The following is a 27649-nucleotide window of genomic DNA, read 5'->3' on the forward strand; positions in this document are numbered from 1 at the left end:
GTTGGGGGTGTGGGGGTAGTGGGGTGGCATAGTGTGACTTCCAGCACTTCCAACAGTCTGGTTTTCAGGCCGAGGGAAGCACGAAAGTAGCCACGAGGAGCCAGGAGGACACCTCCCTCACCTCCAGACCCAGAGGTACTTGGGATATGAGGAAGGAAAACAGCTACCACTTGCTAGGGCTGCAGAAGTAGCAATATCTTCAAGGGACTGCATGATTTCAGGACGAGCAAGAAGGTAGGGTACATTTAAAGAAAAGATTTAGAATGTAGAGATTGTGTTGGTGTTGGTGCTGCCTTCTAGAGGAGTGCAAGGTTTGCAGGGCCAGGGCGGCATGGGTAAGGGATCCCCATGGGGATGAGAGGTAAAGACCTAAAGTCCCAGGCTTTCCGAGGTGATGGGGAAACACCCCTAGCTTCCCCCTAACTGACAGCTTGGCTGGCGCATTCAAGAAAGTCCAACTTCACCGGCCTCACAAACTGCCCGAGCCTTAGATGCGGATCAAATCAATAATGGGGGTGAAAGAGCTTTGCACGAACTCGGTGCAGCACAAAAGGCTCTACAGCTGAGGAGATGTACGTTTCTTTTCTACGGTCTTTATAATGACCGCAGGAAGACCTGGACACTCGAAGTGCACGGAGAGGCGCATTTCCCCCCAATCTCCCCCAAAGGCGGCTAAGCAGTCACCTGAAGTCCCCTAGACCCTTACGGGGAAGTGTTGGGAGGTGCAGGGGGCAACCCCCAAGGCGCTCATACGACATGGGGGTGGGGGAAGGGGGAGAAGCCCGCCCCTCGCAGCTGCAGGTGCAGAGTAAGGGCAGAGCACACACCCGGTTGTCATGCAAATCCCGGGCGACGCGGGGGCCTGGCCGCGTCGCCGCCGGCCGGGGCCAGCCTTGCCCTTGGCACCCATCCCGCGGCACCCGCAGGCGGCCCGCGCCCCCCAGGCAGGCGGCCCGGGGCTCCCAGCCCTTCATCAGCCGCATTCACCCGGCGAGGACGCCCTCCGCCTCGGTGGAGTGGCGGTAATTACTCCGCGCCAATTAGGCTCAATCACCGCCGCATCGACAGCTGGGGGTGCGCCGCCGGTAACCTCATTTACAACCCTGATAGCCTTTTAGCCTTTGCAGCGGCTCGGGTGGCGGCGCCCGACCCTCCCTCCCTGTCGTCAATCCCGAGAGTCATAAAAATGTATGAGGCCGGGCGAGGGGCTCGCGCTGGCAGTGGGGCCGCCCGGGTGCCGCAGCTGCGGGGCGCGGGGTGATTGAGGGGCTGCTTGATTGCGGTGATTGCGCCCCGACTGCGCGCGGAGGTGAAGTGGGCCCTCGTCTGCGGGCCCCTGATTAAGGCTCGTGGAGCCCAGGGCCGAGGCGAGTGACAAGTTCAATTGCGTCTTAATTTTTTAATGGCTGTTCGCAGAGCTCGGCAGACCTGGGACGAGAAAAGTGGGGGGGTGGGGGGTGGTGACGAGGGCGGGGGCGGGGCCCCCCCACCGCGGCCCCCAGGTGGAGCTGGTTTCCCAGCCGGATGCAGGGAGCCCCCCTAAAATCCCTGCCCTCCTCACTCCTCTCCACTCAACCCCCCTTGCTGCGGGTGTGGGGTGCTGCTGGCCTTTTCCCTTCTGAAAGTCTGCTCTCAGAAAAGAACCTGATCTTAATCTCTTGTTCCCACGGGCATTTGCCGCTGAAAACGATCTCCGGCTCACTGATCAAGGAAGGAGAAACCTGGTTCCCCAGCCCGGCCTCACCTGAAGGCTGCCTGTCCCTCGGAGGCTGGGCCCGGGGGGGCCTCTGAGTCCCCAAGGACCCAGCTGATGACTCTCCCTCCTCCTTGCGTCCCTCAAACCCAGTCACCATCCCGCCTCCTAGCCTGCTGACTGCAGGAAAGGGGAGAGTCCGCTGGGGCTCCCGGTTATGTTTCGGTCTCCCTTGCATCACCCCAGCGCAAGTTAGGAACTCAGTCACTACCTTCGGACTTCAATTGCACCTTCCTTGGCTCTCATGAGTCCATCTCCTAAAACAGTGTTATCTGTAAGATTACAGGCACAAATAAACTCTGGATCTCATTCGGGTTTGTGCCTGAGCAGGACACTGATTTGGCTGGAGTCCTACCATCCCCTCCTGCTTGTTGCCTCGACCAGCCCTGAGCCCTAGTTTTGCTCTGTTAGGTAGGTCCCACTGAAGGAAGTAATTGTTCAGTCCTGGCTGGAGTGTAAAAAACACTGATGCCTGCCTGGAAGAAATCAGTGCAACCTGGCATCAGCATTTTGTGAAAATCCCCTGTGGGAACCCGGGGCCCAGGGCATTTCCCAAGGGCCTTGAAGACTGCACACAGCAGCTTGAGTGACCTATAAGATTTGACCTATTCGCCTTGTAAAATCAGGTGCTAAATGTAATCTATTATCCAAAACTACCTCCTCCCTGAGACTCCCTGAGATACTGTTATCTACAAGATAATCTATAATCCTGCCCTCCTCCCTGTTGATTACAATCAATCCCTCCCTAAATTGCAAGACCCCTGCCCCCACCTTATGCTCTCATACCCATTGGAATGTGGAGCTTATTCAGCACCCCCCCCCCCCAAAGGGCAGACTATATTCATGTTGAGCTCTGAACCCACCGCCATTCAGAGCAGCTCCTGAATCCATTCAGAGAAGCTCCCGAATTCAGGGCAACGTGACTCCACTACCCACCCTGTAGGGAAGCCCCATAATAAAATCTCATGTCTCAGAACATGTCCAGTGCTTTCTTTAGTCCTTTGGCTACAAAAGCCCTCTTGGGCCCATGACACACCCCATAAAGTTCAGGCGAGGTGGGAAAACATAGTCTAAAGAGACTGTTTGGAAGAAGGGAAAAGCACAGGCCTTGGAGTCAGCCGCCGTGGGTCGGATTTCAGTCAATACTGCTTACCAGTTTCGTCGACCCTTACCAGCTCTCAGCCTGAACTGCCTTCGCTGCAAAAGGTGAGGATTAAATGAGGAAGTATACAAAGCACTAGCTTTCATGAACTGAAAAGTGTTCAATGGATAGCCATCATTATTCGAGTAAAGATTTTTTACCCCTGACCTGCCTGTTTCAGCCTGATTGCTGTCTCCTAAACCCCCTACTCCTGCTCAATCCATAGTTTCCACAAAAGGCAGCTCTCTAGACCATGGCCGGGGGGTGGGGGGTGGGGGGACGGGCGGGGTGTGTGTGTGTGTGTGTGTGTCACTGTCTGGATTAGGTTTAAGCAACTTCTTGAGCTTTTAATATAAAAAGTTTAATTTAGTTCTTCATGATTTAAACATACTAGCAAGGTTTAGTTTGTGTGGTCTGTTATTTTGGTTTGCTAGCTTGGTTGAGTTTATGTTCCTGTTTCTAATTTAGTTAACCAAATACTTTTCCCCCCTCCCATATCATAATAGTAGTATTTACTATGGTTCAGTAGATTTCACTGTGTTTACAGGATAAGAGTTTCATCCACAGCGTTGAAAAATCCAGCAGTTTTTCATATGAACTCCAAAATGGAGGCTTGATTTTTGGAAACCCATAGAGATTACATTTGGAAGTCCATGCTTATTTTCATACTTAAGAGGCATTTATTTTGGTCTCCCTCTTGTGTTTTTTATTTTATCTTATTCTAGATGATATGTCAAATTGAATGATTTCACCAAGCTGTTGATAACATTCTATGCTGCCTTAACACTTGGGTATATGCTATTGTCTACAATTTAATTACTGAGTACTTTTGAGCCTCATGAGCCTAGGACCTCATGTGTCTTGGTTAGCACTATATTCCTAGCATGGAGCACAATGGTACGTAGAAGAAGCTCAGTAGATATTTGTGGAAGGAGGGAAAGAAGGAAGGTTGGGAGGGAAGACAGTTTTGCCTTCCTTTTGGACAGCCCAGAATATAATTATTATACATAGCGTGTATTCTTCCCTTCAAAAAAATGATTCTTATAAAGATTCTTTCAAAGAATAAAAAAATAATAATCAACATTTATTGAATGTCTATGATATGTCAGGTACAATGCTGAAAGCTTTACATAAATTATCTCACTATGAATTGAAAGTAGAATTTGATTTCTGTGCCCTATCCTTTTTTTGCTTAACAGTATATCCTGGAAATCACACCATATCAGTGTGTAAAGATCTTCCTTATTTATACAGCTCTTTCTTTTCTACAACTGCATAGTATTCCATTGTATGTATGTACTATAGCTTACTCAACCAATCTCTTCCGTTTGGGCATTTGGGTAGTTTTCAGTATTTTGCCATTACAAATGCTGCAATGAATAACTTCAGGTGTAACTATACATTATATTGCTATAGCAGTATCTTTAAGGTAAATTCTAGAAGTGGGATTGCTTGGTTGAAGGATAAATACATATATATTTTTGTTAGGTATTGCCAAATTCTCTCCTCAACTCAATAGGGGTTATATCATTTTGTATTTTCACCAGCCTGTGAATTCTTTTTTTTTTAAATGATAAAAAGAGTTTTTGATGGATGAAGGAGTAACTAAAAGAAGGAATGATCGTTATCAGATACTCCTTGCTCCTAAAGAGCCCAATCATAAATGCTTAGTTTTTTTTTAATTACAGAAGGTTTTCAGAAAAATCATCCAGAAAATACAGTGCTGCCACATACGTACCCTCCACTTAGCATGGTGCCTTTATTTTGATTGATGAAACAATATTTTTACAATTGTACTATTAACTATAGTTCATAGTTTACATTATGGTTCACTGTCTGTGTTGTATTTTGATTCTAGTAATATATATATATATATATATAAAACCTAAAATTTCCCATTTTAGCCACATACAAATATATAATTCAATGGTGTTAATTACATTCCCAATGTTCTGCTCCCATCATGACCATTCATTACCAAAACTTTTCCATCATCCCAAAGAGAAACTCTACACAAATTAAGCATTAACTCCCCATTCCCTATCCCCACCCCAGTCCCTGATAAATGAATTGTAGTTTCTGCCTCTATGAACTTGCTTATTCTAATTATTCCATATCAATGAGCTCAAATAATGACTGTCCTTTTGTGTCTGGATTATTTCACTCCACATAATGTCTTCAAGGTTCATCCATGTTGTCACATGTATCAAAATTTCTGGCCTTTTCATAGCTGAATAGTATTCCATTATTGGTATATACTACATTTTGTTAATCTATTTATCTCTTGATGAACCACTTGGGTTGCTTCCATCTTTTGGCAATTGTGAATAATGCTTCCATGAACAAGGGTGTGCAAATATCTGTTCAAGTCCCTACCTTCAATTTTCTAGGTATACCTAGAAGTGGGAAGGCTGATGATTCTATACTTTCTGAGGAACTGCCAAACTGTTTTCCATAGTGCCAGCACCATTTTACATTTCCACCAACAATGAGTGAGTGCCCCTGTTTCTCCACATCATCTCCAACACTTGTTATTCTCCATTTTTTTTTTTGTATTGGTAGCTGTTTTAGTGGGTGTGAAATGGTATCTCATTGTGGTTTGGATATGCATTTCCCTATTGGCTAACAGTGTTGAAAATATTTTCATTTGCTTTTGTGGGCATTTGTATACCTTCTTTGGGAAAATGTCCACACAAGTCTTTTGTACATTTTTTAATTGAGTTGTTTGTCTTTTTGTTGTTGAATTGTAGGATTTCTTTAAATATTCAGGATATTAAATCCTTATTGGACATGTGGTTTCCAAATATTTTCTCCAATTCTGTAGCTTTCTTTTTACTTTCATGATGAAGTCCTTTGATGCGTAACTTTTTAATTTTGTTGAAGTACCATTTATCTATTTTTTCTTTTGTTGCTTGTGCTTCTGGTGAAAAGTCTAAAAAATTCGTTGCCTAATACAAGCCCTGAAGATGCTTCCCTATGTTTTCTTCAACAAGTTTTATCATTTTGGTTCTCATATTTAGCCCTTTGATCCATTTTGAGTTGATTTTTGTATATTATATGAGGTAAGGGTCCACCTTCATCCTTTTGCATATGGAGATCCAGTTTTCCCAGCACCATTTCTCAGACAGATTATTCTTTCCCCATTGAGTGGACTTGGCACCCTTGTCGAAAATCAGTTGGCCATAGATGTAAGGGTTTATTTCTGAACTCTCTATTCTATTCCATTCATCTGTATGTCTGCCCTTGTTTCAGTACCATGCTGTTTTGAGTACTGTACCTTTGTAATAAGTTTTTTATTTTAAAATTACTTTATTTATCAAATAAAAAATATTTCCAGACAAAACAAAGCAAAGCAATGGGAAAAACAAATATCCTGAAATAACTTCATTCCTAGGGTTCATTAATTTTCTTTTGGTAAGGTAGGAGCATATTGGAAGGAATGTAATAAGTTTTAAAATCAGGAAGTGTGAGTCCTCCAACTTCTTTCTTTCTTTTCAATATGTTTTTGGCTATTTGGAGCCCCATACCCTTTCAAATAAATTTGATGATTGACTTTCCCTTTCTGCAAAGAAGGCTGTTAGAATTTTGATTAGGATTGCATTGAGTCTGTAAATCACTCTAGGTAGAATTGACATCTTAACAATATCTAGTCTTCCAACTCATGAACACAGAAAGCCTTTCCATTTATTTAGGTCTTGTTTGATTTTGTTTAGCAATGTTTTGTAGCTTTCTGTGTACAAGTCCTTTACATTCTTGGTTAAATTTATTCCTAGATGTTTTATTCTTTTATTTGCTATTGTAAATGGAATTTTCTTCTTGATTTCCTCTTCAGATTGTTCATTACTTTTGTATAGAAACACTACTGATTTTTGTGTATTAACCTCAAACCCCACCAGTTTGCTGAATTCATTTATTAGCTCTGGTAGCTTTGTTGTGAATTTATCCCATAACTTTTGATATGTTGTGTCCTTGTAATCATTTGTTCAAGATATTTTCTGATTTCCCTTGCAATTCTTCTTTGACCCACTGATTGCTTAAGAGTGTGTTATTTAACTTCCATATATTTGTGGATTTTCCAGTTCTTTGCATGTTATTGATTTCCAGCTTCATTCCATTATGGTCAGAAAAGATGCTTTCTGGAATTTCAATCTTTTAAAATGTATTGAGACTTGTTATGTGACCTAACATGTGGTTATCCTGGAGAATGATCCATGTGCACTTAAGTACGTATATCCTGCTATTTTAAGGTACAATGTGCTATATATTTCTCTTGGTCTAGTTCATTTATCATATTATTCAAATCCTCTGTTTCCTTATTGATTCTCTGTCTAGATGTTTTATCTATTAATGAGAGTGGTGTATTGAATTCTGCAACTATTATTGTAGAAGTTGTCTACTTCTCCCTTCAGTTTTGCCAGTGTTTGCCTCATGTATTTTGGGCACCATGATGAGGCGCATAAATATTTATGATTATTTCTTCTTGGTGGATTGAACCTTTTATTAATATATAGTTTTCTTCTTTGTCTCTTATAATAGTTTTGCATTTAAAGTCTATTTTGTCCAATATAGAATATCTTTTTCCCAACTTTCACTTTCAACCTGTTGGTGTCTTTGGGTCTAAGGTAAATCTCTTGTAAACAACATATGGTTGGATCATTTTTTAAAAAATCCTTTCTGCCAGTCTATGTGTTTTGCTTGGGAAGTTAAATCCACTGACATTCATTGTTATCACTGTAAAGGCCATACTTACTTCAGCCATTTTATCCTTTGGTGTTTATGTGTCATATCTTTTTTTTTTTTTTTTTTTTTTTTCCTTTTGCCTCTCTTTTTCTTAAATGCAGCCTCCTTTTCTGTATGGCTGATCTTCTATGATGTAACTGACTGATCCCTTTCTCATTTCTGTTTCTGTTTTTTTTTTTTTTTTTTTTTTTGGCTTTCACAATCAGGGTTTATCATTTCATAAACTTACAGTTCTAAGGCCATGAAAATGTCCAAATTAAGGCACCAAGAGGTAGACACCTTCTCTGAGGAGAGGCCGATGTCATCCAGGGTTCCTCTGTCACATGGGAAGGCACATGGTGATGTCTGCTGGTCCTTCTCTCCTGGGTTCTGGTTTCAAATAGTCTCTCTCTCTCTCTCCAAAATATCTCTAGGCATTTCTCACTTAGCTTCTCTGAGTTCTCTCCAAAATGTCTCTGCCTTTTATCCTCTCACAGAGGACTCCAGCAAGGGAATTAAGACCCACATTGAATGGGCAGTGTCCCATCTCCATGGAAACAACCTAATCAAAAGGTTCCACCCACAATAGGTCTGTCCCCACAAGATTGGATTAAAAGAACATAGTTTTTTATGGGGTACGTGATAGATTCAAACCAGCACCCCAGGCAAATACCTTTAAAAAGTGGTCCTAAATATGTTCAAAGAGGCTTTAATACACAACTTTCAATAATGTACAGAACATCTAGATAACGTTAATAAGGAAACAGAGGACATGAACAATACTATAAAACAACTAGACAAAGTAGACATATATAGACCACTTCTTCCAACAATAGCAGAGCATATATTCTTCTCAAGTGCACACAGATCATTCTGTAGGATATACCATATTTTAGATTACAAAACATGTTTCAATACATTGAAATGTCAAAACAATACAAAGTATTTTCTACATCCACAAAGGAATGAAGCTAGTGATCAAAAAGAGAGGGAGAACTAGGAAATTCACAGGTAAGTAGAAATTAAACAACATACTTTTTTAAAAATACAATTTTGTTGAGATATATTCACATTCACTACAATCATCAGTTATTCACAGTACCATCACGTAGTTGGGCACTTATCATCAGAATCAATTTTTGAACATTTTCCTTACTCCAAAAAAATAAAATAAAATAAAAATAAAAATAAAAGTAAAAAAAGAATACTGAAAACACCCCATCCCCCATCCCACCTTACTTTTCATTTAATTTTTGTCTCCATTTTTCTACTCGTCTGTCCATACACTGGATAAAGTGAATGTGAGCCACCAGGTTTTCACAATCACACAGTCACACCATGTAAGCTACATAGTTACACAATTGTCTTCAAGAATCAAGGCCACTGAGTTGCAGTTTGACAGCTTCAGGTATTTCCCTCTAACCTTTCCAACACCCTGAAAACTAAAAAGGGTATCTATATAGCGTATAAGAATACTCTCCAGAGTGACCTCTTGACTCCATTTGAAATCTCTCAGCCACTGAAACCTCATTTTGTTTCATCTCTCTTCCCTCTTTTGGTCAAGACGATTTTCTCAATCCCATGGTGCCAGGTCCAGGCTCATCCCCAGGAGTCATGTCCCACATTTTCAGGGGGATTTATACCCCTGGGAGTCATATCCCACATAGGTGGGGAGGGCAGGGAGTTTACCTGCCAAGTTGGCTTAGAAAGAGGCCACATCTTAGCAACAAAGAGGTTCTCTGGGGGAGACTCTTAGGCACAATTATAAGTAGGCTTAGCCTCTCCCTTGCAGTAACATCTGTATATTTTTAAAGTACTTTCTTTGTGGTTACCTTGGGGTTTATGTTATACAACCTACATCTATAACCTGCTAATTTGAAAAGATACAAATTTAGTATTAATAGCATGCATGTTCTCTTCTCCCATAGCCCTCTGTTTCCCCACTTTGTTGCTTTTGTCCCATTTTACAACTTTATATTTTGCATGTCCGTTATCAGGTAATATGCCTTTTTTTTTCAAGTAATATGCCTTTTTCTTGCTCGATTGTATTCTGACTCTTATAGGAATTAAAAAGTAGAGTTGAACATTAACAATACAATACTATTGGGTTTTGCATTTACCCTTTTAGTTATTTTTACTGATAATCATTTCTTTACACTACTCCAAGCCACTCTCTCCTGTCTTTTCCTTACAACCTGCAGAACTCCCTTTAGTGTCTTGTAGGACAGGTCTTTTGTTGATAAACTCTCTCAGTTTCTCTTTAATCTGTGAATAGTTTAAACTCTCCCTCATTTTTGAAGGACAGTTGTGTTGGATAAAGAATTTTTGGCTGGCAGTTTTTGTCTTTCAGTACCTTAAATATATCATACCATTGCCTTCTTGCCTCATATTTTCAGATGAGAAATCAGGACTTAGTCTTATTGAGGATAACTTGTATGCGATGAGTTGCTTTTTCTTGCTGCTTTCTGAATTCTCTCTTTATCTTTGACATTTCACATTCTGATTAGTATGCACCACTGGCCAGCTGCTGTTCTGCTGTGGTCTCTCTCTTTCCCCCACCCCAGGGCCCTTTTGTGTGCAGCAGTCCTCAGTGGCTTGTTTTCCATCCTAGGTCTCTGTGGACTTGGGTCCCTGTGCCTGGATATGATTGAGGTTCTAACTCGCTGCTGTGAGTGGCTCTACAGTCTGTGTACCCAATGGGAGGTGGGTAGAATCCAGCCCACTGCCTCTGAGAAACTCCCAAACCATGTGGGACCAAGTGAGGGGGCAGGAAGAGAACAGGTCCAGTATGGAAGTTTCTTACCTGATATTTTTTCTTTTTCTTTGTTTCAGTGTCTGTGGAGCCCTTCTCCAGCTTCTACTGTCCCCCAGAGTTCTAAATAAGTGGGATTTGTCCTTTTCTTCACTGAATCTCTGGGGAGGTTTTTTAAGTGGCTTTCTTACATTGCCATGTTGATGACATTCACTCTGTGTCTTTGAATTTAAGGTGAGAGTCTTGTAGAGAGCATATATTTGGGTCATGATTTTTCTTCCATTTGGCTAACCTGTGACTTTTGACTGGAGAGTCACTTTTGACAGTTTGACCACTATGTGTCTGGGTGTGATTATCTTTGAGTTTATCCTATTTAGGGTTTGTTGAACTTCTTGAATGTGCGCATTCATGTCTTTTTTTAATTTGAGAAGTTTTCTGCTATTATTTCTTTGAATATTCCTTCTGCTTCTTTCTCTCTTCTTCATTTGAAAATAATGCTTATATTGGTACACTTGATGGTGTCACACAGGTCTCTTAAGTTCTGTTCACTTTTTTTCATTCTTTTTTTCTCTCTGCTCCTCAGCCTGAATCATTTCAATGGTCATGTCTCAGAGTTCATGGATTCTTTTTTCTGCCAGCTCCAATCTGCTGTTGAAAGTTTCTAGGGAATTTTTTATTTCAGTAATTATGGGCTTCAACTCCAGTATTTCTGCTTTGTTCCTTTTCGAAATTTCTATTTATTGAGATTCTCATATTGTTCATTCATTGTTTTCCTAATATCCTTTAGTTCTTTCTCTGTGTTTTCCTTTGTTTTCTTGAGGATCATTTTTTTCCTTTGTCTTATTAAGGATATATTTTTTTTTAAGTATTGTCCAGTATGTCCAAAGTTTGGTCTTCTTTGTTGATAATTTTTGGATTTTTATCTTGTTCCTTTGGATAGGCCATTATTTCCTGTTTCTTTGTTTGTCTTGTAATCTTTTGTTGCACACTACGTATTTTAATCTTTTAATCTGAGCTGTCTATTCCTTCAGTTTGTATCCAGCTAGTGATATGATAGAGATTTCCTTGAGTGCCAGGAGTTAACAAAAACAAACCAACCAATACATTGGCTAATGCTTTCCTTCAGAGTTTAGCCCTTTTATCAAGAAGGTCAGCCTGAGGCAAATGCAAAGCAGAGAGGCCTCTCTTTCCTTTCTGAGCCTGTGTCTTGTCATGAGCGTGTGTTTGCTCATGGCCTTAGAAACTCCCCCATTTACAGGACTTCAAATGTCCCCTCTACTCCCTGTGAAATAGACTTCACCCCTTCTTGGGTGCTGTATTTTATGACTTAAAGCAAGTAATCCTTTTCCCCAGGCCACCTTGACTTAATTGTTTCTTACCTTGCTTTAGCTATCCACAAGCTGCTTCTGCCTGCAAGGCAAGTTTTGGGAGAGTGAACCACAGAAGAGTTTCTTGGGTCAGTCTTTCAGGCTGCCACCCAATAGACTGGCACCAACATGCAGGCACTGCAGTATGCACATAGGTATCAGTCTGCCTGCACCCTCCAGAACAGGGCCAGGGGCCCACTTTGGGAGTGAAGGCTGGCTGCACATGGTGCTGGGGAGGTTGGAGGGGGTGTGCAGCAAGGGTGCCACAACCTTTTCCTACTGTTTTTTGTTTGTTTGTTTTCCTTTTCACATTCAAACAAACTTTAATATGAACATGTTAACAAATTTTTAATGCTGTACAATACTAATTATCATTTTCAAACCTTTCCTATAGCCTTGCACATTCTTTAATAAACACCAATACTGAGAATGGCTTTGCTGACACATGCATATGTATATAAATACAACCAAACTAAGAAGAAAGAACAAGAAAATGGTAACCTCTGCTTCACTTTTTTCATCTATGTCTTCTCTCACTGTTGTCTTCACAATAAAAGATGTCACCACATAGGAAAACTTGCTTTGGTGCTGAAGGAGTCTGGATTTCAGTGACTTCTTTCTCCATCTTCTTTTATAACTTTTCTTTAAGTAAAGGTGGACTAGTCCTATGAGGTAATCTATAATCTCTGGAAAAATCTTTTTCTGCCAAAAGGGAGCACAGGTAGTTTTCAGCTTATAAAATTTATTTTGAACATAAGATGGAGGAACATCACCTATGGCACTAGCAAGATCTTCCCAATCTATTTCATTAGCATCTTCCACATTTATTGCACACAACCACTCAATAAGGTTGATTTTGACCTGTAGGGCATTGACTTCTTGGTGTACATGCCAAACACTAGTCATCCACTTGGTTAGAATTTCAGTCCTCTTGCTTTCACACTGCATGCAATTTCTTGTTTGCACTTTAGCTTCCACATCTACCCAAGATATGCCTTTATAGAGCTTTTCCCAAACAATTGATAAGTGGCTTTCAGGATTTTCTTGGACTTACAATCCATATCCTTTACCTCCTCAAGAGATGTTTTCTTTAGAATCACTTCTTCAACCACCTTCATTAATTTCTGGGTTTCTGTTTTACTACAAGTACCATTATTTCTTTGACTGATGATTTGGGAAAATTCCAGGGCAAAAGAGAGGCTAGTTCGGGCCGCAGTCTCACTAATCTTTTTCCAATCATTTCTGTGGAGGGAATGGATATCTTTGACTAGTTTCAGAATCTTTAGCCAATTCCAAATTGCTTTCTTCTTCATTTGTAGATTCTAACCTCTGTTCCTCTTCCTCATACTTCTCTTCTGGATAGAATTGTGTTTTCTTCTTTTGTGGCCTGGGTTTCACAGTCTTCAATCAAGGTACCATTTCCTTCCAGTCAGTGAAAGAGTGTGTTCTCAAAGCTCTCATCGAGCACTGAAAAATTATCAACAGAAGCTACAGTACCTTCAACAGAAGACCCTTTCTTCTTCTTCTTCCCTTTCTTCTTCTTCTCCTTCTTCTTCTCCTTCTCCTTCTTCTTCTCCTTCTTCTTCTTCTTCTCCTTCTCCTTCTTCTTCTTCTTCTTCTCCTTCTTCTTCTCCTTCTTCTTCTCCTTCTTCTTCTCCTTCTCCTTCTCTTTCTTCTCCTTCTTTTTCTTCTTCTGGACTTTTCCTTTGTACTCTCAGATTCCTTGATCTTTAAGTGCATCTCTATCTTCTACAGTACTAATCTCACCAATGACTTGTGTTCCTTTGGAGTACACATTCTCAAGACTCTCAAACATGGCCATATTCCTGGTTATTTGAAAATTTTTTCTTTTTTTTCTTAGATTTGTTTTTTTTTAATCTTCATTTTTTTTTTAAAAAAGCAACTTTTTTATCATTTATTATTTTTATTTGGACAACAAATATATGTATGTACAAAATACCTACTGTCAGAATCCTCCTTTATAATTTCTTTTGATTTACTAACCAGGACAGCAAAATAACTTAGGTCACTAATACTGTACAAAAATAAAACTGATTAAACAGTTGTCAAGGTCGGTATCTTACAGTGTTACAGATCATTTATCTGTTGTGAAAGAACATCTCAATCTACCCAGAGTGATGAGTACTACGTTAAATCTATCAGCAAACTGACAACTAATTGTTTTCTGTAATTATAACTACCAAATATAATTCTCACAAGAAGCATTATGTAGAGTTAGACCTTAAAGCTGGAGCATCATTCCACAATGGTGAAGGGCCTTCTTCTTCCCTAACCAAGGAGAGGAGTTATCGTAACTCTAAAACTATTAAATTTTCCAGAATATGACAACCACTTACAATATTAGATAAAACAACTTTTCTTTTTTAAACACCTGCAATAGTCTTTCAAAAGTTCAGTTTGGTTAAAAAAGTAAACAAAAATTACTATCCTGCATTTGGATTTCCTAAGTTAAATCCATGGTCTTTTTATTTTTTATTTATTATTTTTTTTATCTTCATTTTATTGAGATATATTCACATACCATGCAGTCATACAAAACAAATCGTACTTTCGATTGTTTACAGTACCATTACATAGTTGTACATTCATCACCTAAATCAATCCCTGACACCTTCATTAGCACACACAAAAAAATAACAAGAATAATAATTAGAGTGAAAAAGAGCAATTGAAGTAAAAAAGAACACTGGGTACCTTTGTCTGTTTGTTTCCTTCCCCTATTTTTCTACTCATCCATCCATAAACTAGACAAAGGGGAGTGTGGTCCTTATGGCTTTCCCAATCCCATTGTCACCCCTCATAAGCTACATTTTTATTCAATTGTCTTCAAGATTCATGGGTTCTGGGTTGTAGTTTGATAGATTCAGGTATCTACCACCAGCTACCCCAGTTCATTAGAACCTAAAAAGGGTTGTCTATATTGTGCGTAAGAGTGCCCACCAGAGTGACCTCTTGGCTCCTTTTGGAATCTCTCTGCCACTGAAGCTTATTTCATTTCCTTTCACATCCCCCTTTTGGTCAAGAAGATGTTCTCCATCCCATGATGCTGGGTCTGCATTCCTCCCCGGAAGTCATATTCCATGTTGCCAGGGAGATTCACTCCCCTGAGTGTCTGATCCCACGTAGGGGGAAGGGCAGTGATTTCACCTTTCAAGTTGGCTTAGCTAGAGAGAGAGGGCCACATCTGAACAACAAAGAGGCATTCGGAAGGAGGCTCTTAGGCACAGTTATAGGGAGGCCTAGCCTCTCCTTTGCAGCAACAGTCTTCCTAAGGGTAAATCCTGTGATAGAGGGCTCAGCCCATCAAACCACCAGTCCCCTATGTCTGTGGTCGTGTTAGCAACCATCAAGGTGGAGTAGGCCAATACCCCTGCATTCTCCACAGGCTCCTCAAGGGGGATCTACATATTTTTTTCCTTGTTTTTTTTTAACTTTTTTTTTTTTAAATCGATTGTATGAAAAATAGAAAAATAAAAAAGATAATTTAAAAAAAACATACATTAAAAGAACATTTCAAAGAGACCATAACAAGGGAGTAAGAGAAAGACAACTAACCTAACTACTTTATTTCCAACATGTTCCCACTCTACCCCAAGAAAGTTACCTAATACAGTAACATTTCTGTGAACTTGTTCCTACTATACCCATCAGAAATTAACAGACCATAGTCATTCCTGGGCATTCCCAGAATGCTAAATTTACCCACAATAGCTTATCTGTTCTTCTTGGATTATTGTTCCCCCTTCCTCAATTGCTCTCTATTGCTAGTTCCCCTACATTCTACATTATAAACCATTTGTTTTACATTTTTCAAAGTTCGCATTAGTGATAGCATATAACATTTCTCTTTTTGTGCCTGGCTTATTTCGCTCAGCATTATGTCCTCAAGGTTCATCCATGTTGTCATATGTTTCATGAGGTCGTTCCTTCTTACTGCCGTGTAGTATTCCATCGTGTGTATATACCGCATTTTATTTATCCACTCATCTGTTGAAAGACATTTGGGTTGTTTCCATCTCTTGGCAATTGTGAATAATGCTGCTATGAACATTGGCGTGCAGGTATCTGTTAGTGTCACTGCTTTCCGATCTTCCGGGTATATACCGAGAAGTGCAATCGCTGGATCAAATGGTAACTCTATATCTAGTTTTCTAAGGAACTGCCAGACTGACTTCCAGAGTGGCTGAACCATTATACAGTCCCACCAACAATGAATAAGAGTTCCAATTTCTCCACATCCCCTCCAGCATTTGTAGTTTCCTGTTTGTTTCATGGCAGCCATTCTAATCGGTGTGAGATGGTACCTCATTGTGGTCTTAATTTGCATCTCTCTAATAGCTAGTGAAGCTGAACATTTTTTCATGTGTTTCTTGACCATTTGTATTTCCTCTTCAGAGAACTGTCTTTTCATATCTTTTGCCCATTTTACAATTGGGCTGTCTGTACTATTGTCATTGAGTTGTAGGATTTCTTTACATATGCAAGATATCAGTCTTTTGTCAGATACATGGTTTCCAAAAATTTTTCCCATTGAGTTGGCTGCCTCTTTACCTTTTTGACAAATTCCTTTGAGGTACAGAAACTTCTAAGCTTGAGGAGTTCCCATTTATCTATTTTTTCTTTTGTTGCTTGTGATTTAGGTATAAAGTCTAGGAAGTGTCCGCCTAATACAAGGTCTTGACGATGTTTCCCTGTATTATCTTCTAGGAGTTTTATGGTGCTTTCTTTTATATTGAGATCTTTGATCCATTTTGAGTTAATTTTTGTGTAGGGTGTGAGGTAGGGGTCCTCTTTCATTCTTTTGGCTATGGATATCCAACTCTCCCAGCCCCATTTGTTGAAAAGACCATTATGACCCAGTTCAGTGACTTTGGGGGCCTTATCAAAGATCAGTCAGCCAAAAAAAAAAAAAAAAAGATCAGCCAGCCATAGATCTGGAGGTCTATCTCCAAATTCTCAATTAGATTCCATTGATCTATATGTCTATCTTTGTGCCAGTACTATGCTGTTTTGACAACTGTGGCTTTATAATAAGCTTCAAAGTCAGGGAGTGTAAGTCCCCCCGATTCGTTTTTCTTTTTTAGAGTGTCTTTAACAATTCGAGGCATCTTCCCTTTCCAAATAAATTTGATAACTAGCTTTTCCAAGTCTGCAAAGTAGGTTGTTGGAATTTTGATTGGGATTGCATTGAATCTGTAGATGAGTTTGGGTAGAATTGACATCTTAATGACATTTAGCCTTCCTATCCATGAACATGGAATATTTTTCCATCTTTGAAGGTCCCCTTCTATTTCTTTTAGTAGAGTTATGTAGTTTTCTTTGTATAGGTCTTTTACATCTTTGGTTAAATTTATTCCTAGGTACTTGATTTTTTTAGTTGCTATTGAAAATGGTATCTTTTTCTTGAGTGTCTCTTCAGTTTGTTCATTTCTAGCATATAGAAACATTACTGACTTATGTGCATTAATCTTGTATCCTGCTACTTTGCTAAATTTGTTTATTAGCTCTAGTAGCTGTATTGTCCATTTCTCAGGGTTTTCTAGATATAAGATCATATCATCTGCAAACAATGACACTTTTACTTCTTCTTTTCCAATTTGGATGCCTTTTATTTCTTTGTCTTGCCAGATTGGCCTGGCTAGCACTTCCAGCACAATGTTGAATAACAGTGGTGACAGTGGGCATCCTTGTCTTGTTCCTGATCTTAGAGGGAAGGCTTTCAGTCTCTCACCATTGAGTACTATACTGACTGTGGGTTTTTCATATATGCTCTTTATCATATTGAGGAAGTTTCCTTCAATTCCTACCTTTTGAAGTGTTTTTATCAAAAACGGATGTTGGATTTTGTCAAATGCTTTTTCAGCATCTATTGAGATGATCAATTCATTTTTCCCTTTCGAATTGTTAGTGTGTTGTAATACATTGATTGATTTTCTTATGTTGAACCATCCTTGCATGCCTGGAATGAACCCCACTTGGTCATGGTGTATGATTTTTTTATTGTGTCTTTGGATTCGATTTGCAAGTATTTTGTTGAGGATTTTTGCATCCATATTCATTAGGGAGATTGGCCGGTAGTTGTCCTTTTTTGTAGCATCTTTGCCTGGTTTTGGTATTAGATTGATGTTAGCTTCATAAAATGAGTTAGGTACTGTTCCATTTTCTTCAATGTTTTGAAAGAGTTTAAGTAAGATTGGTGTCAGTTCTTTTTGGAAAGTTTGGTAGAATTCCCCTGTGAAGCCATCTGGCCCTGGGCATTTATTTGTGGGAAGATTTTTGATGACTGATTGGATCTCTTTGCTTGTGATGTGTTGGTTGAAGTCTTCTCTTTCTTCTCTGGTCAGTCTAGGTTGTTCATATGTTTCCAGGAAATTGTCCATTTCCTCTACATTATCCAGTTTGTTGCCATACAGTTGTTCATAGTATCCTCTTATAATTTTTTTAATTTCTTCGGGATCTGCAGTTATGTCACCTTTTTCATTCATTATTTTGTTTATATGGGTCTTCTCTCTTTTTGATTTTGTCAGTCTAGCTAGGGGCTTGTCAATCTTGTTGATCTTCTCAAAGAACCAACTTTTGGTGATATTTATCCTCTCTATTGTTTTTTTGTTCTCTATGTCATTTATTTCTGCTTTAATCCTTGTTATTTCTTCTCTTCTACTTGGTTTAGGATTGGCTTGCTGTTCGTTTTCTAGCTTCTTCAGTTGATCATTAGTTCTTTGATTTTGGCTCTTTTTTCCTTTTTAATATATGCATTTAATGCTATAAATTTCCCCCTCAGTACTGCTTTTGCTGCATCCCATAGGTTTTGGCATGTTGTGTTCTCATTTTCATTCATCTCTATATATTTACCAATTTCTCTTGCTATTTCTTCTTTAACCCACTGATTGTTTAGGAGTGTGTTGTTTAACCTCCAGGTCTTTGTGAATTTTCTAAGTATCTCTGATGGTTATTGACTTCTAATTGTATTCCATTGTGGTCAGAGAATGTGCTTTGAATAATTTCAATCTTTTTAAATTTATTGAGCCTTGTTTTATGTCCCAGCATATGATCTATTCTGGAGAAAGTTCCATGAGCACTAGAGAAGTATGTGTATCCTGGTGATTTTGGATGTAATGTTCTATATATGTCTGTTAAATCTAATTCATTTATCATATTGTTTAGGTTTTCAATTTCCTTATTGGTCTTCTGTCTGGTTCATCTATCTATAGGAGAGAGTGATGTGTTGAAGTCTCCCACAATTATTGTGGAAACATAATTGCTTCTTTTAGTTTTGCCAGTGTTTCTCTCATGTATTTTGTGGCACCATGATTGGGTGCATAAACATTTATAATTGTTATTTCTTCTTGTTGAATTGCCCCTTTTATTAGTATGTAGTGGCCTTCTTTGTCTCTCAAAACATCCCTGCATTTAAAGTCTATTTTATCTGAGATTAATATTGCTACATCTGCTTTCTTTTGGCTGTAGCTTGCATGAAATATTTTTTTCCATCCTTTCACTTTCAATTTCTTTGTGTCCCTGTGTCTAAGATGAGTCTCTTGTATGCAACATATTGATGGTTCATTTTTTTAATCCATTCTGTGAATCTATGTCTTTTAATTGGGGAGTTTAATCCATTTACATTCAATGTTATAACCGTGAAGGCATTTCTTGAATCAGCCATCTTATCCTTTGGTTTATGTTTGTCATATATATTTTTCCCCTCTCTCTATTAATATCCTTTAATGTACCCATACCGAATCTCTGTAGTACTGAACCTTTCTCCAAGTCTCTCTCTCCTTTCTTTGTTTCTCTTTCTGTAGGGCTCCCTTTAGTATCTCCAGTAGGGCAGGTCTCTTGTTAGCAAATTCTCTCAGCATTTGTTTGTGAAAAATTTAAGCTCTCCCTCAAATTTGAAGGAGAGCTTTGCTGGATAAAGAATTCTTGGTTGGAAATTTTTCTCACTCAGAATTTTAAATATATCCTGCCACTGCCTTCTTGCCTCCATGGTGGCTGCTGAGTAGTCACAACTTAGTCTTATGCTGTTTCCTTTGTATGTGGTGAATAGCTTTTCTCTTGCTGCTTTCAGAACTTGCTCCTTCTCTTCCGTGTTTGGCAGTGTGATCAGAATATGTTTTGGAGTGGGTTTATTTGGATTTATTCTATTTGGAGTTCTCTGGGCATTTATGATTTGTGTATTTATGGTGTCTAGAAGATTCGGGAAGTTTTCTCCAACAATTTCTTTGAATACTCTTCCTAGACCTTTACCCTTTTCTTCCCCTTCTGGAACACCAATGAGTCTTATATTCGGACGTTTTATATTATCTATCATATCCCTGAGGTCCATTTCGATTTTTTTAATTTTTTTTTCCCATTCTTTCTTTTGTGCTTTCATTTTCCATTCTGTCATCTTCCAGATCACTGATTCATTGTTCAGCTTCCTCTAATCTTGTACTATGAGTATCCAGAATCTTTTTAATTTGGTCAACAGTTTCTTTAATTTCCATAGGATCATCTATTTTTTTATTTAGTCTTGCAATGTCTTCTTGATATCCTTTGTATCCCATACTATGGTCTCATTGTTCATCTTTAGTTCTTTGATTAGTTGCTCTAGGTACTGTATGTCTTCTGATCTTTTGATTTGGGTGCTTGGGCTTGGGTTATCCATATCATCTGGTTTTTTCATATGCTTTATAATTTTCTGTTGTTTTTGGCCTCCTGGCATTTGCTTAACTTGATAGGGTTCTTTTCGGATCTGTAGACCATTTGAAGTCCTTATCTCTAATTTATCAGATCTACAGCTTCGTGGAGTACACTTTCTCTAACTAACCAGCAGGTGGCATCCACAAGCCACCTGTTCTCCACAAGCCAGTTCTCCTCTGCTTTGCCTTTGTGGTGAGTGGGGGAGTGAGTCTTGTGGGGTCCCATGGGTGTACCAAGCTTGCGTGTGTAGTTGGTGTTGCCTGCCCTGTATATGGGGCGTGTGTCTGGGCGGTTGGTGGGGGGGGGGGGGTGGCTCTAACAATCAAATCTCCCTGGTGTTCCTGGAGTTTTAAAGCTGTTGCAATAGTCTAATCCTTCAGTTCAGTCCTGCCACAGTTTGTCTCTGCCACTGACCTACAAGTCCTTGGTATTGGCATGTGGCCCCTGAGACTTGTGAGTGGGTCCCTCTTCCAGGCCATGCACCCCCTGGTCCTCTGTTGAGGGATGACTGTGCTATGTCACAGGTGAGTGCCGTCCACCCAGGGCAGTTCTGGGCTGCTGGGCTGTGTAGGGAGGCTCCCAGTCTGCTGAAATGATGGCTGAATGGGGCTTTGTTAATTCACACTGCTCCACCTTCCCAACTCTGGGACAACCAGCTGAGGGTGCAGGGAAGGCTAATGTCCACGCCCAGTTTTGTGGTGTGTGCCTGTTATTTGAAGCACTTCCATCACATTGGGTTGTCTGGGGCAGTTCTGGGCTATGGGGCTGGCGATGGGCAGGAGTGTTTCCTGTCCACCAGGATGATGGCTGTGAGCGGACACCCCCCTTTTCTTGGGAAGTTGTGGTGTTTAGTGAATTTTCTCAGCCACTGGATTATTGCCTTTTGTCTCAGAGCTCTCTTAGTTCTGCTCTTGTCTTGACCTGCCCAAATTGCAAGTCTTTGAGGCTTTCTGTATTGAGCTTCTTAGAGTAATTGTTTTAGAAACAGAAAAAAAAAAAAAAAGGATTAAAAAAAAAAAAAGCCTTCCTTGCAGATCTAATGGGTTATTGAAATGCTAAGAGGCAAAGCAATTAGGGCCATTAAGGAAAGATCCAGGGGGCAGAGAGATCAGTTTTTCTTCGGGATTTGCATATGAGCCTCAGGGCCTGAGCTCTGCCCTTCCCCTTTCTATGTTCTCCAGAACTCCAAAAAGCCTCCGCTTTTATTTTTGAGTTTGTCTTGCTGTTTTTTGCTATGCCTATCTCCTCTCTTCTGGGCTGGCTGCTGTCAGATTTTCTGGTGTCTGGTCTCAGTCTATCTATGGTTGGAGTCTGAATCAATAGAATGAGTTGCCGATAAGAGCTGCCACTGCAGTTCTCCCTTCTCCTTCCCAGCACTGACGGCCCCTCCTCCTATGGGACTGAGCCTGGCAGGGAGGGGTGCGGGTCCCCTGGCCGCAAAAACTTACAGATTTTGCTGATCTCAGCAGTTTGACATGTTCATGAGTGTTGCATGAAGTATGCCCAAAGTCAAATTGCTCTGTGGTGTCCAGTCCACGCAATTCCTGGCTTTCTACCTACTTTCATGGGGGAGTAACTAAAACATACAGCTCACCAATCTGCCATCTTGCCCTGCCTCCTTAGACTTGTTTTTACCAGCAGAAACTGATAGGTCTGTAACTTCATCTGTAGGCCCACAGAGAGCAGGGATTCTGCCCATGCAATTCCAACTTGGGCAAGGCAATGTTCTCATATGGGTTTTCTTGGGCATCACAGGATGCTTCTCCTCTCCCTTTTAAATTTCTTTTTCCCCCTAACTTTATTATGCAGTTTTTCTGACTCATTTTTACACTGCTTAGTAACTGAATACAATTCATCTGCTTCAGGCATTTTTGCTGACTTTTGTTCCTTCCTCAGATCAACCTAAACAACTTCGACGTCCTTTTTAAAATTCTTCTTTGGCATTTTCTCAGTATTTTCTTTATCTACAAGGATCTGCATGACACCTGTTTCCTCATCTACCCTCAAAGCACTATTTCTTCCCCTTTTATTTATTTCTTTATTTTGGATGTGGAAGTGACTTCTTCAGTCTCATTACAGATTTCTGATTTTTTTTTAAAGGAGAAGAAATGAGTTCTTGGAAATTTTTTCTCTTTTTTTATTCTTAGTTATTTGAGATTGTTCATTAGCCATAGAGGAGTCTCTGAAGCCTTCAGTGGAGCACTTCTGATGTCTCTCCTTATCTACAGAATATTTTTTCTTTTTCTTGTCAAAAGCTGGAGTGTGGATTTCAAATCTGCTAGATTTGCCTTCCATTTTATTCCTATAGGGAAACTTTTAGTTGTTTTTGCCTGGATGTAACTTCTAGGTTTGCCAATTTGGGGTCCTTGTTCAATTCAATTTGTGCAAAGTTCAGATGCTACTCCTGCAAATGTCCAAAGCCATCGCTGTCTTTCTTCCAACCTGCTCCTACTGTTTTTAAAGCTGTGTTTTCTTGATTCAGCCGTCACTCAGTTACTGCAAACCTGTAACTGTTCTTCAGAGTTTTGAGGAAGAAGGCTCTGCCAGTTTTTGCTATTTATTCAAAGATTCTGTTGGGGAATGGAATCCGGGAGACTTTTATGTTAGTCTCTTATTTAACCTGTATCAAATGTTTCTGTCAAACTTTTTAAATTTTTGGCAATCTGATGGTGAGTAATGGTGTCTAAGTGCATTTCTCTTATTATAAGTGAAGTTTGCCATCTTTTCATGTATTTAAAGGTCATGTTACATCTCATTTTATGAATTGTCTGCATTTTGACCATTTTTCTTTTTGACCTTTCTTCAGATTTCTAAAGTTCTTTCATTATCAGGGATTGTGGTTGCTTGAAACTATGTTCTTCAAGAAAGCATGTTCTTTAACTTAATCCATTTCTCTGAGTGTGAATCCATTGTAAATAGGCCCTTTTGATGAAGTTACTTCAGTTAGGGTATGGCCCAAGTGACTGGGGATGGGTCTTAATACTACTATGAAGGTGTTATAAAAAAGCCAGAGGGAGAAGACAGAAGTTGAAAGTTAAAGGAACCCTGAAGAGAAGAGATTTCTTGAAGCCAGCACCAGAATTCTTTAGTCTTCTGGGAAAAAGCATTGCCTTGATGACACCTTGATTTTGGACTCCTCCTAGAACTCAAAACGTGAGCCAATAAATTCCCATTGTTTAAGCTAAACCAGTGCAAGGTGTTTGCTTTTGGCAGTGAAGAAACTAAAACAGGGACATTAATCCTTCATTTGCTGGAATGATGTGTGCTGAAATGTTTTCTTGCAATGTGTCTTTGTCTTTTGACTTTGCTTATAGTATTTTTTTTGGGGGGGGGAGGCATAAAAAGTTTTGAGGTTTTTATGTAGTTAAATTTATCAAACTTTTCTCTTATTGAATCTGGATTTTGAGATACAGTTAGAAAGCCTTTTCTACACCCAGATTATAGAGAAATTCACCCAGGTTGTGGAATATATAGTACTTAAATACTTTCATTTTTTTTAAATGCAATTTTATTGAAATATATTCACATGCCATACAATCATCCAAAGTGTACAACACTGTTCACAGTATCGTCACATATTTGTGCATTCATCACCACAATCATCCTTGAACATTTTCATCACTCCAAAAAACAAAAATAAAAATAAGAAAAAAAAACAAATTTAAAAAGGACACCCAAAACATCCCAAATCCTCCCCCCCTCCATTATTCACCTAGTTTTTGTCCCCATTTTTCTACTCATTTGTCCATACACTGGGTAAAGGGAGTGTGAGCCATGAGGTTTTTACAACCACATGGTCACACCATATAAGCTATATAGTTATACACTCATCTTCAAGAATCAAGGCTACTGGGTTGCAGTTCAATAGTTTCAGGTATTTCCTTATAGTTATTCTAATAAACTATAAACTAAAAAAGGATATTTATACAATGCGTAAGAGTTACCTCCAGAATGACCTCTCAACTCCTTTTGCAATTTCTCAGTCACTCAAACTTTATTTGTATCATTTCTCTTCCCCCTTTTGGTCAAGAAGGCTTTCTCAATCCTATGAAGCTGGGTCCAGGCTCATCCCAAGGAGTCACATCCCACATTGTCAGGGAGATGTACACCCGTGGGAGTCATGTCCCATGTAGGGGGAAGGGCACTGAGTTTACCTGCCAAGTTAGCTTAGAGAGAGAGGCCACATCTGAGCAACAAAAGAGGTTCTCTGGGGGTGACTCAGGCACAGTTATAAGTAGGCTTAGCCTCTCCTTTGCATTAACAAGCTTCATAAGGGGAAGCCCCAAGATTCAGGGCTCAGCCTTCAAGTGGCAGTCCCCAAGGCTTGCAAGAATATCAGGAATTCCTCAGGTGGGGAAGTTTAATATTTCCACATTTTCCCCAAGTCGCTCAAAGGGGGCTTGCAAACACTTTTTTATTCTCTGCCCAAATTACTCTGAGATGCATTGGGGCCTCACACCAACCTATACAAACCAACCAGATTTCACTCTCCATTCAAGGCTCCATACAATTATGGTGTTTGAGAAAACTGACCATACAAGTTAAATTATGTAGTGTGCTACAGAAAACATAGATTTTGCACCAAATAAACATCTCTTCCTTTGGTCCCACACAGAAGCCAAAGTTTTAAAACACAGTTTACATCATCCTCTACCCTTTAGTCTGATCCAACCCAGTGTCAACCAATTCCATTTCATTCATACCTCCAATCAATGTCTGATCTCCCTTTCAGCCTCTTTAACAGTTGCCACATGGGGCAAGGCTGACACTCACATCTGCCAAACTGTGGCTCTGAGTCCCAGGCACGACACAGATGCCCAAAGCTCCAGGGACCAACCAGGTCACACACAAATAGCTCAGCAGGTCAGAATTTAGAAATCACTGTTACAACTCATGAATAGATGTGACTGCTATAAGAGCTTACAATCTAGGAACCTTTACATAAACCTTCCCATGATAACCCATGCTCCCAAATTCAATTCTCAGAGTTTGCACATTATTGTGAGTGCATATTAGTGAGATGTTATAATTTTTATCTTTTCATTTCTGGCTTACTTCACTCAACCTACTGTCCTCAAGGTCCATTCACCTAGTCGCATGCCTCACAACTTCATTCCTTCTTGCTGCCACTCAATATTCCATTGTATATATACACTACAGTTTACCATTTGGTATATCAGTTGATGTACCCTTAGGCTACCTCCATCCATTGCCAATTGTAAATACTGCTGCCATAAATACCAGTGTGCAAATGTCCACTAGTGTCCCTGATCTCAGTTCCTCCAAGTATATAACCAATAACAGAGTTGCAGGACCATATGGCAACCCCATACCTAGCTTCCTGTGGAACCACCACACTGCCCACCAGATGGGCCGCACCATTCTACTTCCTCACCAATAGTCAATAGGTACATCCCTCTCTCCATATTTTCTCCAGCACTTATATCCTTGTTTATTTTTTAAACAGTTTTATTCACCTACCATACAATCCATCCTAAGTAAACAATTAATGATTCCCAGTATAATCACATAGTTATGCATTTACCACCATAATCTATATGAGGATATTTCCATTTTTTCCACAATTGAAGAGGAAGAGGAGAAAAAAAGTGAATAAAAAAGATAGAAGAAAAAAATGAAATAAAATAAAATGAAAAAGTCATACAAGAACACCACCACCACCAAGAATCCCCTACCACTCCCTTATACCCCCCTTTTATAGACCTTTAGCTTTGGCATATTGCCTTTGTTAAATTAATAGAAGCATGTTACAATATTACTGTTAACTAGAGACTTTAGTTTGTATTGATTGTCTTTTTCCCCCATACCATCCAGTTTTCAATACCTTGCAATGTTGAAATTCATTTGTTCTCCCTCATGTAAAAACATTCTTATATTAGGACACTTAATCACCATTATTGGCCACTCTAGGTTTCACTAAGTTATACAATCCCAGTCTTTATCTTCTATCTTTTTTTCTGGTATTATACATGTCCCTAGCCTTCCTCTGTCACCCATACTCACAATCATCTTTGTTCAGAGTACTTAAAGTATTGTGCTACCATCACACAGTATTATGCTATTTCTGGATGTGTACATTCAATCCTGTTGAGGATTCTGTACTCCTTCAGCATCAGATGCATGATCTCTATCCTCTTTTCTGATAATCTGTGTTCTCAACTTTAACTTTCAAGTTTTGCTCATTCATGTTAGTTCATATTAGTGAGATCATACAGTATTTGTCCTTTTCTTTCTGGCTAATTTCACTCAATGCAATGTCTACTATCTATCATTTTGTCTTTTGGATTTTATATGTCATATGTTATTTTATTTTTATTTTTTTCTCTCTATTTTTACACTTACTGATAGTCTTCATTTCTGTACTCTTCTCTGAATGTCTCTCTCCTGTCTTTTCCTATCTGCTTGTAGTGCTCCCTTTAGTATTTCTTGTAGAGCATGTATCTTGTTCACAAACTCTCTCAGTGTCTGTTTGTTTGAAAATATTTTAAACTCTCCTTCATTTTTGAAGGACAGTTTTGACAGATATAGAATTCTTGATTGGCAGTTTTTCTCTTTCAGAATCTTAAGTATATCATACCACTGCCTTATTGCCTCCATGGTTTCTGCTGAGAAATCCACATAGTCTTATTGAGCTTCCCTTGTATGTGATGGATCACTTTTCTCTTGCTGCTTTCAGAATTCTCTCTTTGTCTTTCACATTTGATAATTTGATCATTAAGTTTCTTGGAATAGGTGTATTCAGATCTATTCCATTTGGGATACACTGTGCTTCTTGAATCTGAAATTTTATTTCTTTCATAAGAGATATTTTCAGTTATCATTTTCTTTATTATAGTTTCTGCCCTTTTTCCCTTCTCTTTTCCTTCTGGGACACCTGTAACATGTATATTCAAGCATTTCATGTTGTCATTCAATTTCCTGAGATGCTGCTCATATTTTTCCATTCTTTTCCCTATCTGTTCTTTTGTGTGTATGATTTCAGGTGTCCTGTCCTCCAGTTCATGAATCCTTTCTTCTGCCTTTTCAAATCTGCTGTTGTATGTCTCCATTGTGTTTTTCATCTCTTCTATTGTGCCTTTCATTCCCATAAGTTCTGCCATTTGTTTTTTCAAGCTTACAAATTCTTCTTTATGGACACTTAGTGTCTTCTTTATATCCTTCATCTCTTTTGCCACATTTTCCTTCAGTTCATT

At 39.5% G+C, this 27649-nt stretch overlaps 1 pseudogene; it reads right to left on the reverse strand.

Moving 5' to 3' along the window:
- Nucleotides 1-1960: 1960 nt before the first annotated feature.
- On the reverse strand, nt 1961-22730 carry LOC119535225 (annotated as a pseudogene).
- Between the last annotated feature and the right edge of the window lie 4919 nt (nt 22731-27649).

Source organism: Choloepus didactylus, chromosome 5 (genome assembly GCF_015220235.1).
Source record: "Choloepus didactylus isolate mChoDid1 chromosome 5, mChoDid1.pri, whole genome shotgun sequence".
Taxonomy (NCBI): domain Eukaryota; kingdom Metazoa; phylum Chordata; class Mammalia; order Pilosa; family Megalonychidae; genus Choloepus; species Choloepus didactylus.